Source organism: Ursus americanus, chromosome 31 (assembly GCF_024610735.1).
Source record: "Ursus americanus isolate L20-20 chromosome 31, mUrsAme1.1.p, whole genome shotgun sequence".
Classification (NCBI taxonomy): Eukaryota; Metazoa; Chordata; class Mammalia; order Carnivora; family Ursidae; genus Ursus; species Ursus americanus.
The window spans coordinates 31,798,520-31,807,944 of record NC_142157.1 but is presented as its reverse complement, the minus strand read 5'-3'; the positions used below and the strand labels follow the sequence as shown (position 1 = coordinate 31,807,944).

Here is a 9,425-nt window from a genome sequence, read left to right as displayed (position 1 = left end):
AAAAAAATTGTTTAGTGTATGTACCTATTCTAAGATTTTTCTAATTTCTTCATGGGTGTTTATCTGCCATTTAATATTTTTCCCCAGGTCAGGCGTATCAGTGAATTTATCGGTTTTGTATTTTTCCTGTTGTCCTCTTCCCCATTCTGGACTGGTCACTTCCTAGGTCTGCATGTTGCCATCTCGACACTTCCCTTGGCTGTGTTTCATGTTGGGCCCTAATTTTTAGAGTCTCCTACCTTCTATGTTCTCGCTTTAATAGGATACATCCCCCAGGCATTAATGTAATTGAAAATTGAGGGATGAGTGGAGTCACATACAGTGTTGGAAAAGGGGACACTTGACACGTCCATTCTCGTCAGTTCATTGTTGCTGCGACAGGGAGGCATTGATGGATGAGGCTGTCAGCAGAGGCTGTGTGCCCTTTAGGCTGACACCTGGCCTTTACATCATGAAGAGAAGCCAAGGGCAAGGACCTCCTACCTAGTTAGCTTGATGTGGCGACTGCCTGACCGCAGCTCTGGCTGCCATTGCTTTCTGTTCCAAGTCAGTGCAGGTACATAGCGGAAATTTGAGAGTGAAGGAGTCCTCGAGGGTCTAAACTACATTCCCCAGGGAGCACTCTGAGGTTTGTTTCTGGGGTGGCTTGCACAGAACGGATGGGTCAGGGGCTGGTTGGAGAGGGGAGAAGGGTCGCGGGGGGAAGATGGAGCAAGAATGAAGGCGACCCCTGTATCAGGAAGTAAGCTCTGAGTAATCTTGTTGATCAGTCAGTTTTCCTGCTCTGCCCTCTTACCTTTTCTGGCTTTCCCCCCCCCCAATCAAATTGTGAGGAAAAGTCACAGAGAACACGGCTGAGTCTCAGTGGGCAGTGTGGAGAGGAAGGAAGGTTCTAGGCAGAATCAGAGTGGAGTTGGTAATCTGCCTTAATCTCCTATAAATCAGTGGGTATCATCAGCCATTTGCCAGCAACATTTCCAGCTCCTCAGACGACAGTGACATGAGCCAAATGGAAAAGCAGTGCGTTCTGCACACTTAGGCCTCATATAACAAAGACGACAAAATGTAACAGTAGCTCTATCAGTTGCCTGGGGCTGTGCACATCCGGGCAGCTTCAGATGGAATTTGTTTCTTTCACGGTTCTCTGGAAGCTACAATTCTGAAATCAAGGTACCAGTAGGGTGGTGCTGTCTCTGGAGGTGCTGCGAGAGGGTCCTTCCTGCCTTTTCCTGGCTTCTGGCAGCTGCTGGCCATCCTTGCCATTTTCTGACTTAGAGACTTAATTCCAGGTGTCATCACATGGCGTTCTGTCTCCATGTCTCTTTTCTTCTCTAAGGACACCAGTCATGTTGGCTTTAGGGCCCACCCTACTCCAGTGTAACCTCATCTTGACTAATTACATCTGCAAAGACACTGATTCCAAATAAGGTCACATTCTGAGGTATAAGAAAGGACATAAATTGTGTGTGTGTCGGGGGGGAGACACTGTTCAACACAGTACAGTAGCTTTGGTAAGAAAATGCTTTTGTCGCTTATAGAAAAGTTCCAAGAGAAGCATCCAGGGGTGGCCAGGTGAGGGTATCGGGCACCCCAAGGCTGTGTATCTAATGGCCCCTCTGCCATCCTCAGCATGTGCCTACTGCTTCATGGGCTGTGAAGGCTGCTTAAGTTCCAGCCATCATGTCTGCCTTCCACCTTCAAGGAGAAGACGGGTTCACACAGCCCGTGCTGGCTGTCCTTCACACCGCAGTTCAGTGTTTCTGCTTATGTCACATTGGACAGAACTTTGTCAAATACATAGCCAGCTGCAAATGAGGCTGGGGATATGGCCGTTTTTCAGACAGCTTTGTGTCCTGCTCACATTTGGAAGCTCCCTTTCTGAGGAAAAGAGAGTGGATGGAGATTAGGTGGGCAGCCAGCAGCCTTCCACAGTTGGGGTGGCCCTGTCCTGCTTGCCCACATCATATATAGGAAATGGTTCCTTAATCTCCAGAAGTTCCTGCGTTTGTCAAGTGATCCTCTCAATGTCTGGATAGTGTTTTCTCTCAAAAACTGATGTATGTTTGTAAGACTCAAAGGTGGCTGCAGAACTACTCAGGGGACTTCTCTTTTTTCTTTTTTTTTTAAATGAAATCCAGAGCTACTGCTTTACTCTAGAAGCTCAGGGGGAGTTGTGATGCCTAACATGGACCCTTGTGCAAGCATGACTACAAAACAGTGCCAGCCTCCCATATCGTGCCCGAGATCCCCCGGTCTGGAGCAGCGAGTCCCCCTTACCTTCCTGCATCTCTATGCTGCTCTTCTCCAAATGCAGCCTCTCCCGTGCCCTTCCTGTGCAGGCTCCCTGAGCATCCAAAGCTATGGACACAGGGTTTCTGCAACAATCCAGCAAATCTGGACATTCTCAGAGAAAACAAAAGGGAAGACCTTTTTTTGGCAGAGACTCTACCTTTGCTAAAAATAAAACCTTTGGCCCCGTAGGAAGTCTTCAGGAGGCTGGGACCAGGATGGAGGAGGACAGTTTTCTCACCTCCCGCCACCACACATCTCCCCTGTCCGGTGAGTCACCCTCTTCGCCTTGACGCATGGTCTCTGAGTCACCAAGCTTCTGCGCCCGCCTGTTGCAAGCATTCCAGCCGAGGTGAGCCTCCCATCAACAGAGAAGGTGTTCTCCAGTTTTTCCTCACGGTTCTGTCTTCTCCTTGGCCTCTAGCACGAACAGTTGTCAGTCCGTGCCCCCCCCCCCCCCCCAGCTTGAAGTACTTCAGTGCGCTTGTGGAGGAGGCTTCCCAGGAGGAAGGGCGCAGGCGTGTCTCAGCTCAGGGCGAGAACTTGGGGGTCGGGGCGCGTGCGTGGAGAGGGTGCTGGAGGTGAGGGGGGTGCCTGCGGCCGTTGCGCTCCTTTGCTGAGCTTACTCTTGTACGTCTCCCTGTCTTCTGGTTCCTCTTCTCGGAATAGAGACCTGAATGGCACGGCGTGGAGGACGCTGGCCTCGCCTGACAGCTTCTCACCCAAGAATCCCTCCTTTCTCTTGAGGAAATAACGACGGGTGACTTTCTCAGACTCTGTAGACTTTGTAATGGGCCGTGGCTGATAAAACTCATGAGCGCACGCACCTCAACAACAAGGCCGGTGTGTCATGTCCACGCTGGGCGACATCTTTTCATAACAGTAACTCTGCAGGAATATAGGCCACGCTTGTCCTCCCAGCGATTAGACAGATGCATGTTTTCTGACACAAACCTTTCTCCAACATGTCCTTGTACGTTTCCCCCCGGCCACCCACACAACCCCCCATTCTGAATAGCAGGTCCCCTCCTGCTAATGACAGACCTTTGGGGCAGACCCAGAAGTAGCTTCCAAAGACTGGAGACATCGCCGCCGGGGTGGTGCCGTCAGACCACCGCGCTCTCCGATGGCCCCGAGCGAGCCTAGTTGTGTTGAAGTAGTTCCTCTTGCCAGCACATAAAGGGAAGGAGAGGCTGGAGCAAGACGTTCAACTTCTGTATGACGCAAGTCGATTTGAAAATATTAGGGGAGGAGGGAAGAGGGGTGTAACTTGCTTTTTTCAGCGTTAAAAGATGCCATCTCCCTGCTTATCTGCACAGAGTATTTAAGCCAAATTGTGGTTCAGTGGTTGACTGGGGCAGGTTGAAAAAAATATTCAGGGAAATTATATATTTTTATACCAGTTACCCATTGATGAGGTATTTCTTAAACGCTTACCATTCCATTAGGCACTGTGATAAATAGTTATCAGATGTCTCAAAATCATGTCGAAAATAGGGTACAAATACGGTTCTAAAATACGTAATCACTAAAGCTAGTAAACAGATGAAGAAGGTGCAGCTGGCCCAAAAAACACATTCAGAGCTTAGAGGAAAGATTTTTTTCCTGACTTCTAGACCATATTACAACAAAAAATTCCAAAGCATGAAGCCCTTACTGAAGCCGCTGACACTCATCCATATGGAGCCTCAGATGTTGAGTACCGGGCTCTTCTTACTCAGCCAGTGGTGGGCGACCCCTTTGGCTCTGAGTCCTCTTCGGTTTCCAGTTCTCCCTCCAGCCAGCCGGGGAGGGGCTGCTGAGCATCCTCAGTCCCATGGCAGGGCTGTGACACTGGATTTCAGGTTAATCTTGGGAATCTGGAACAGGTCATTTTAGTAAAACATTTAAAATCCTTAGTCCAAAATTGGTGCTTGTTTAGAACATCTGCTCTACGTTTTAGGGACTGGGATATAAAGGACTTTATCCCACAGAGAATGCTTCTCCCAACCATCCCTGGGTCGTTCTGTGAACAGGACTGAAAGGCCTTTGAATCCCCTCCTCTCTGTGCAGGAGTTCGTGGGAACAGGCATCCCCTGCACCTTCTTTCCACACACATCCTCTGCTTCCCAGCACCCAAGTTATGATTCTGTTCAATGAGATGAATGTAGAAATATCTGGGGTCGAGCGTCTGGGGGGCTCAGTCAGTTAAGCGTCTGCCTTCGGCTCAGGTCATGATCTCAGGATCCTGGGATCGAGCCCCGCATCGGGCTTCCTGCTCAGGGGGTAGCCCGCTTCTCCCTCTGCCCCTCCCCCTGCTCATGCTCACTCTCTTTCTCTCAAATAAATAAATTAAACTCTTTAAAAAAGGAATATCCGGGGTCTTTGAGGGGAAGCTTTTGCTTTACTGGTAAAAGAGAAGAATGCGATTGTGCTGCTTCTCTCCCCGTTCAACCTTGACTGCCGCGCACTTGATGTCTGCAGATGCAGCGTGGTCGGGATGTGGACAGAAGCCCCCTTGCTGCGTGGCTGGAACAGGACACCGTAGAGTCCCCACACCCGCCCTGTGACGCTTATTACCTCTGGACTTGTCATGCCAGAAAAAAAAGCCCTCTCTTGTTGAAGTCACAGCCGACCCGAGTTTCTGTTAGAGTGGGCAGAAGCCTCCCGCACTGGTAGAGAATGTGGTATCTGAACATGAGTGGCTCCCAGGATTATTTTTTATTTTATTTTATTTTATTTTTAAAGATTTTATTTATTTATTTGACAGATACAGAGACAGCCAACGAGAGAGGGAACACAAGCAGGGGGAGTGGGAGAGGAAGAAACAGGCTCATAGTGGAGGAGCCTGATGTGGGGCTCGATCCCATAACGCCGGGATCACGCCCTGAGCCGAAGGCAGACGCTTTAACCGCTGTGCCACCCAGGCGCCCCCCAGGATTATTTTTTAAATCTAATACAGAGCTTAGGAGGTATTGCTTCTTTGTCACTGTAACACGTATACTGAGCATTTTTTACGTGCCAGGCACTGTGCGAGACCAGTGACACAAGGAGAGGAGTCCAAGCCACACAGCAATAGGAGCAGGTATTCAGCAGAGGTCGCTTTGTGATCCACTGACTCATTCAACAGTAACTGTTGCTCCTCCGCAGGGAATCAGGGCCTCGGAGCTGAAGCTACAGACACAGACGTCCCAGCTCAGCGCTTCCAGGAACACAGTCTTCCAAACAGCCATCCTTCCTCCAGTGAACGATGAGGAACTAGGACCATGTAGCAGGCAGGCTCAGGAGCGCATGTCTTGAAGGAAAACATCAGTCAACAGGGTTACAAAGTTGCTTCGCTTTGGGGTAGTATCATATGTACAAAAAGTTGGGTTGAGGGGGCAACAAAACAAAGGATGGGGAGCAGCGCCTGAGGCGGCCCAGTGGGTCCACCAGCATGAATGGCCGGGCTCTCTCCTGTGCAAGGACAAGGTGCCACTGTGTGGCTCCTGCTGCCAGCCTGTCTCCCTCTGCCTTGTCTTGTGTGTGGCCAAGAAACGACCCTGGTGAGAAGGCCCGCGTCCTTCTCCAGCCCCATTTGCTTTAGGAAGTTTGCTATGTGATCCATGCCCATGTATCCAGCAGGCTCGCAGGGGCCCTTCTTGGCTCTTCCTGCTCCCCGACCAGTCCTGCCCCCAACTCAGCGAGCTTTCACTTCAGGACTAGGAGGTGTCTCCTCACTTTACAGGTGAGAAGGGAAGTCTGGAGTCGGCTGGTTACCGGAGTTGGCCCCAGAACCCACTTCTCCTGGTTCCTGGCCCTTCTGCCCAAACTGTTGGTAGTTCTGCTTTGGGGAAGCCCAGGGGGATGAGCTGCTCTCCTGAACTGGGGTTGATCCACCTGCTTCCCAAATAACAGCTCCTTCCTTTGGAACCACTCTTGCCAGCTCAGAGCGCGTGGTTCCAGCGGGAGCCGTGTCCTTCAGGGCCTCTGTGGTGGCGGCGGCAAGGGGAAAGCGGGGTGGGGGCCCCAAGCACCACTGCCATCTGCCCTCGGTTGTGCTCCTGCCCCGTGGAGGAGGCTGGGCGGCCGTGAGCTACCGAGAGGACCGGTGGAAAGAAGAGGCAAGAGACAGGCAGGGTCCTGGCTTGTAGTAGGGGCCCTGTGCCCATTGCTCCCCCCCGCAGGCTGTCACCTCTCCCTATGGTTTGGGTGTTCTGCCTTTCGTTCTGAGTCACGTCAGCGTTCTTCCAGATAACTGCCCTTTGGCCTAAGCTCCTTTGAGTTTGGTATCTGTCCTTTCACACCAAGAGTGCCGATGACCTCCACGGCTACCAGTGAAATGCGCTTACCCCATGGGACTATGATTTCAACTCTTGCCTTTTCTTTAACTGTCCACATGCCTTCCTCCCCTCTAGTCATTAACTGTCCTCCCATCTGAGCAGCGACTGGGCAAGGCCCCAGACACAACCACAGCGTGTCCCCAGAACATGAGACCGTCTAGAATCATTTCCCGGCTAATTCTTGAAGCCATCTTTAAGCAGCAAGGGCCTTGTAAGAGCTTAAAAGCTCTTCTCAGATCCCATCTAGACACTCCCCAGCAGATCTATAATTTAGCTTTCTTTTTAGTTTTAAACATTTTATTGCAAAAATAACCCACAATTCAGAAGGTCTGGAAAACCCTTATTATGTTGTACATTTTTTGCTGTCCTAATCGGGGTCTTTTTGGTAGATAAGTAACCTCAGTGCCTTGGGACAGGATAATGACTTAATTGTTTTCTTTGTAGACTCCCTTTAACTGTGGAAAAGTTTCTATTTAAGCAGAAGAATATGAAGAAAATTAAACTCATACTGTTGATATTTGGGATTAAGTTCAGGTGACCAGTATCTATTTGGCATTTTAAGAACTTGTAATTTTAAGAGAACGTGGCAAATATGAGTATCCAGGGACCGGCCTTGTAATCCCACTTTAATATATATATTTGAGTAATCGATGTGGACTCGTGATTTGACCTTAAAGTTGCAATGCAATTTTATGAAGATTGTAAGCAGTATGGGAACATGTAAAAGAACTTAAGATTCAGCAAATTTAGTTGGTTATTTGGGAGGGCTTGTGAGCAAACCAAAGTGTTCTGAAGTATAAAGTAGTTCATAAATGCATTTTAAATTGAGAAGGCAGTTGTGTAACTAAATTTCTACATGGGACCTGTCATCAAGGTTACCCTTAACAGTGGCTGTTAAATTTCACTGTATTTTATATGATCAGTTTATAAGTAGAATAACACAGTTTTAAGTTAAGCCTAAAAGCTTAAGGAAAACCCAAAATTTTAAATTTGGATAAAATGAATGTTAAAAATAGAAATAACTCCGAGCAGTCTTTCATATATATAAAAGCCACCCTCAAGTACAGTAAAAATCTGTGCTCCTCTAACATTAGAGATTCTGTGTTTTCTTTTAAGCAGTCATTTGGTCCTCACACTCGGCCAACAACTACTATTCTCTGCATCTTTTTGATGGGGAAACAGGCAGAGCAGCAGAAATGGCCCCAGCGGGCAGAAGGAGAGCCGGTCACGAGTCTCTCACCAGCTGCCCAGCCTGGCTCGTGCACCGTTCCGTTCGCCTCTAAATTGTCCTTATCACGGGTGAAGTGAAAGCCCATGGTGAAGACTTGCCCTTTTTCTCTGGAAGCGATTATGTGACTAATTTAATTTAAATCCCAGTGGCTCTTGGGCTCTTCGTGTTCCAGTCCGAAAGCAGCAGCATATTCCAGGACCCCGACACGGGTGGGAAGCTGCCACGTGGCCAGAGCAGTTGAGTCTGATTTCTGGGAAAGAGGCAGCCTGGCTCCTCAGCCGCAAATAGGTTATTAAGACTAAGTGCACTGAGGCTGGATGGCCATCGGTTCCCAGTAAGCTAACCCTCTGAGGACGGTGACTTCCCGCCTGCAGGACAATGACCAGGGAGAAGCCAGGTTCCTGGGGCAAGGCCGTGGCGCAGTGAGGACAGCAGCCTTGGTCGGGAGGCCCACAGTGAGGCCTCTGCTCTGTGACCAGGCACCCAGAGCAGGCCAGCTCCCTCGCTGAAGCCGGCTTCGTCGGCAGTGAAATGGGGCGAATGTGGGAATCCAACATTTGTCAGAGCGCTAGGAGAAAACAACAGAAAGCCTGCTCAGATACTGGCACAGGAGCGAGCTTCCTGAGAGCAGCCTGGTGACATTCTAGAGTCATTGAAGGCTCTGATGTTTTCAGTGGCTCCCTCCTCAATGCCACCCCAGCCCTGGGCTCAGCGGGCTTCAAAAGGTCCAGGTTAAGGCCTGTGCACAGCTCACAGAGGCCCACCACTGAGTTTGGAGCCTCACTTGCCCGACTTTTCCTTCTGAAGAAAGGGGTAGCTGTCCCTGAGTGGCAGGGAGCTGGTCAGCCTCAGGGCACACTTCCCCAGCTGCCGCAGCTGCGCTGGCCTGCCACCTACGGAGCCGGAGCCGGAGCCGGAGCCACAAGGACAGGTGAGCAGTGAACGCAATGGTACGCCCCTGCCACTGGGGACATCAAGGATCGGAGCAGAATCTGTCCCCTAGAGACAACATCCTGATCTCTGAAACCACCTGGAAAGAAGATAATTAATTACATTACAAAACAGTCAGTGCTGTACATAGGAGTCGGCTTAAACAGGAGGATTTTGGGGGCAGGGACCGTAAAGCATTTTTTAAAATATAAATTCAATTAACATATAGTGCATTGGTTTCAGAGGTAGAGGCAGTGATTCATCAGTCTTGTTAAACACCTGGTGCTCATTACAAAACATACCCTCCCCAGTGTCCATCCCCCAGTTACCCCATCCCCCACGCCCTCCAGCAACCCTCAGTTTGTTTCCTAGAGTTAGGAGTCTCTTATGGTTTGTCTCCCTCTATGCTTTTCTTATTTTTCCTTCCCTTCCCATGTGTCCATCTATTTTGTTTCTTAAATTCCACATATGAGTGAGACCATATGATATTTGTCTTTCTCGGATTGACTTAATTCGCTTAGCATAATACCCTCTAGTTCCATCCCCATTGTTGCAAATGGCAAGTGTCATTTTTTTGATGGCTGAGTAATATTCCATTTAAACAGGAGGATTATTAGGGAAGGAGGAGACCCTCTCTGAGCCAGGTCAGACTGCTTTGGTGGGCGCTGGGGAGC

At 49.6% G+C, this 9,425-nt stretch overlaps 1 long non-coding RNA gene across 1 annotated transcript; it reads right to left on the bottom strand.

The window, feature by feature from the left end:
• Positions 1 to 1,330: 1,330 nt before the first annotated feature.
• Positions 1,331 to 2,410, bottom strand: LOC148107412 (uncharacterized). Its single transcript, XR_015722477.1, has 2 exons — positions 2,278 to 2,410; positions 1,331 to 1,413 (listed from the first exon to the last, which is right to left on the bottom strand). It is a non-coding gene; the product is annotated as an uncharacterized LOC148107412 (long non-coding RNA).
• Between the last annotated feature and the right edge of the window lie 7,015 nt (positions 2,411 to 9,425).